The sequence below is a fragment of the Nuphar pumila genome, chromosome 5, assembly GCF_984573655.1.
Source record: "Nuphar pumila chromosome 5, dmNupPumi1.hap1.1, whole genome shotgun sequence".
Classification (NCBI taxonomy): domain Eukaryota; kingdom Viridiplantae; phylum Streptophyta; class Magnoliopsida; order Nymphaeales; family Nymphaeaceae; genus Nuphar; species Nuphar pumila.
Window position 1 is genome coordinate 116,236,691 of NC_143253.1, and position 4,400 is coordinate 116,241,090.

Genomic DNA, 4,400 nt, shown 5'->3' on the forward strand with positions numbered 1-4,400 from the left:
ACCAAGTTGGGCCCTTGCTTGGAGCAATGGCTAATAATTAATCAACCCTGTTGAGAGTGCCGTGTGGAGTGTTAATTGCTCTAGATGTGAGTTGCGTAGGGAACCATAGATCTTTAATATCATATATCAACATATGAAGCCCATTCTGACTGCTCTCTTTCTTTGCTTTTGTTAACAGCAAAAAAATGTTTGGCTTACTAATTAATAATATGGTGCTTCAGCAAGATCACAGGCGCTTCCAAAGATCACCTATCTCAAGATGGACGGCCTAGGCTAGTAGGGCTGGTAAACGAGCCAAAAGAGCCAACACACAAAACACAAGCTTGGAGTATTCAAGATTGGCTCGTTTTTTGGTGAGTGAATCCGAGTTCTACCTCATAATGAGCCTGAACTAAATGAGTCGAGGTTGAGCTGACTTGTTAAAAATGCATTGGTTCTGAGCTGGAAGTAATAGGACTAAAAAAAAAGTGTACACTGTTGCAGAACAGAAAACAATTAAGTTTTTATCTCTAAAACCTATTGCTTGCAAGCCAAATATTTCAATAATTTGTCTTACATTATATTACTTTTTCCTATTATCTAAAATGCATTTAAAATATATTTATTACTACTAAATGGGATCATATGAGCTGAGCTGAGCTGATCCAAAATCATGTTCAGCTTGCCAAGGCTAACTTACAATGGGCGGTTGGCGCAATGGGGTAAGGCCTTGGCTACTAGATGGGTGGTCAAGGTTCGATTCTCATCGACATTGCCCTTATACTCAAGCTGACACCCAGCATAGGCCTCAGAGGGCGGTGGTCCTAGCCTCGGTTTTACACCGACAGTACGACCGCTATAGGTATGGCAGGCTGATCCAGTGCAACCAGGTCTTAGTGTCGGGTGCGGTTTCTTAAGGTTATAAATGAAAAACAAAAAGTTCAAACAAGCCTTTAGGAGCTGAACACGAGCCATGCCAAGAGTAGCTCGGCTTATGCCCAGATCTAGGCATAGCTGCGGGGCCACCTAGGTTCAATAAACAAATCCCTTTTGAGTAATTTTATTCTCCCGGCTAGCTGCAGCATGAATAATTCTGACTGAAGAATAGCCACTTTCTTTGGTCTTGCATTATTCTAATTGTGCTTTTAACAACCATCCATCCTTGAATCTCTAGGGTGGAAAGCAATGAGTAGGACCAACAAATTGAGGCCCTTCTCCTTTTTTGGCCAAGAAACAAAGTGATCCTAATGGAATTCACAGTCTGTGTTATGCTCATCCAGTTGACCACACAGACCTTCGAAGCCAATGGTCAGGATAAATTACAAATAAGATGCAGAAAAGCAATCTCATATATATATATATATATATATATATATATATGGGTTAATAATTGGTGCTATTGAAGGTACGAAACTGGTAAGCTAAAAATTATACCTTCACTTTTTATCAACTCAATCTGACCACGTAGATGTGTTAACATGGTAAGGATCAAACATTGGATCGTCTTATTTCAATATAAAATATGATTTTTTGAGTCGTGAAATTTTAGTGCACAGTGGACTATTTATTTTTAAGCTTTTAAAATACCTACTTATATATCACAATCACATGTTCAAAACTCATTTCTATCCAACAAACCTTCTAGTAAGATCCGATATATATATATATATATATATATATATATATATATATATATATATATATATATATATATATATATATATATATATATATATATATATATATATATATATATATATATATATATATATATATATATATGTTATGGCATTTTAGTTTTTGAAACATATAGTGTATGATTGAGGGAGGCATTTTAATTTGTATTACAAGTATATATAGTGCAGGACAGACGACATGATATAATGGGCAAGTTGTGGGCAGGGGCCCCGCTGGTACACCGCCCAAAGAGGAAGATGAATGAGAGGTGGATGTCAAAAGGAAATGATGGTTGCAATATCAAGGAAGAAATTTGGGAACATGTCTCTCTCAAACACAAAAAATTATTAGTGTTTTGATACCAAAGAAAATCCTAAACTAAAATACTACTGCTGCCACAAAGAACTCTACAGAAAGTCTTTGGGACTACAGCTCAGTAATTTTGTTTAGACATTTTTTTTATATTACACACAGAGAGAGAGAGCTATTTTACAATAGATTAGTGAAAAGTATCATACCACTTGTTGCTAGATCAGTAAAATTGCTAGAGAGTTCATGTGGGTTTATAGGATACTGCATTATTATAAGCCAAGAAGAAAGAGAATCCAACTCAAGTTGTATTTATTAAGAAACGAGAGAACAAAAAGGCATGCAGTTTTATACTTAGACTAGCAAGATGGCTACATAGTGCATTCAGTTGTTGGGATATTTCCGTTCTTAATTACAAGCTAAGAGCAAATATCACCTTCATAAGCAAGGAGAGGGATGTTAGGAATGAGCAGTGTTGTGAGAGGCGTACGCTTCAGAGGCGAAGCGCATGCTGAAGGTACTGAGGCGTTGCAGTGATGCGCCTAGGATAAATATAAAAAAAGAAATCTGATTATGAGCAGGTGGGGTTTCAGCTTTCCAAATCTGATCATTAAACAAAGGTCGTTCTGATGCAGTCGAATACGCATTAAATTCAATCCATTAACATCCCTACAAAAATGCCACATATTTTTACGATAGTTGAGAGTCTCATGTTGTGAGAGGCGTAGGTACCTGAGGCATACGCCTCAGAGGCGAAGCGCAGGCTCAACCCCTCGCTTCGCCTCATCGCATTTAACAACCTTGGGAATGAGGGGTATGGGGCTTTTGAGGTCTTGCCAAGTGGCCAAGTGTCTCCATGTTTTAATCTAACAAGTAAAGTTTCGGGTCAATTTCACAAAAAGATATTTTTGGCCCTTACTCGAAACAGGCCATTTCTTGTACGCAAGGCAGAAAAGATGCTCCATCATATTTATCCATTTTTTACTTTAAAATAATGGATTTAGATGCTAAATTATCTGTTTTTATCATGAAAATAAACTATATGCTTTTGCCAAGAGGAAACACTTTCATCATTGACCGCACATTAGCTGGCCTTTAGTTGCTAAAACCATTGAGGTCCCCCCCCTACCCACCAAGTGGTACATCCAGCTTTAACATTGCGGCAAGAGATGCCCTCAATAAGTTTTGAACTTGTGATGTTCCATCAACTTAGTGACATTCACAAGTTGCTCATACCAAATAAGCAGAGCACGTGTGGGTAAAAATGTAACTTCCACTCTTAATTGTGCTTGTGGCCGCATAATTAAGATGGCCATTTCTATTATTTTGTTGGCCACATTGGACAAAAATTCAGAGTCTGGATTTTCTATGCTAAATGTTGCATTTTGGTTAGCCTAAAGGGGGGTTGGCATAGTAGGGTGGGGTCTTGGCTGCTAGACGGGCAGTCAAGGTTCGATTCTCATAGGCTAGAGCGACCAGGTTTTCGTGTAGGGTGCAGTTTCTTTGGGTTGTAAATTAAAAAAAAAAAATTGTTGCATTTTGGTTTCTCTCGGACTTGGGTATATATTGTGGCTAATAACAACCTACCAATTGTCACTAATCAATTATTATAATGGTATTTTATACTTATAAATACGTAATTAGCCTAACTAAAAAACATTTTCTCTACGTAAATAAGTAATGGGATCACTAATTACCCCTTTAGCCTGTGTCAATGATAGGACTACTTGTAAAATTCCATGGGACAATGAAGAGGTTGATATCATAAATAATTACAAAGGGATTAAGCTTCAAAGATACTTTGTGAATTTTTTCCTGGCCCTTTGGAGCAAAAAGAATAAGTACTTTTTTATCATTTAATTATCTTGTACATAATGATGATACGTGTCTTTTTAAAGTATGGTGCTCTCTTATGTTGGTCTTCTTTTGTGCACAAAAACTTAAGATGGAACGAACGGTGTTGCTTATAGAGGAATAAATGCCAAATATAGGTTGAACTTTTCTTTTGACTTCCCTTAAATCACCAATTTGTCCCAATATTTGTTGTAACCCCCTTCTTCTTTTTTTCTTTACTTAGTTCTTTTAATTGAGAGTGTGAGTGCTTCTAAATAAAGTACCTTCATATATTTGGCTTACTAATGCTTGCTATAATTGATATACTAATTCCGTAAGCAAAATCTATCATGCTGTCCAACAAACAAAATTAAGTTGGTTGGATGGTGGTCTTTGATTTTAGTGTCAACATTAGCAAAGTTATATAACATCCTAATTCTTGAGTTTATTGCCTGGCATTTCCAAGCACTAAAAATAAAATGGCATTCTCAAATTTGTAAACCACAATGCTCATTTTTAGTGAATTTTTGGATGTAGGTCACACTGGTTGTCACCATAGTGACAAATCTCGCGAGATTTATAAAAATCTCATGACAACATTA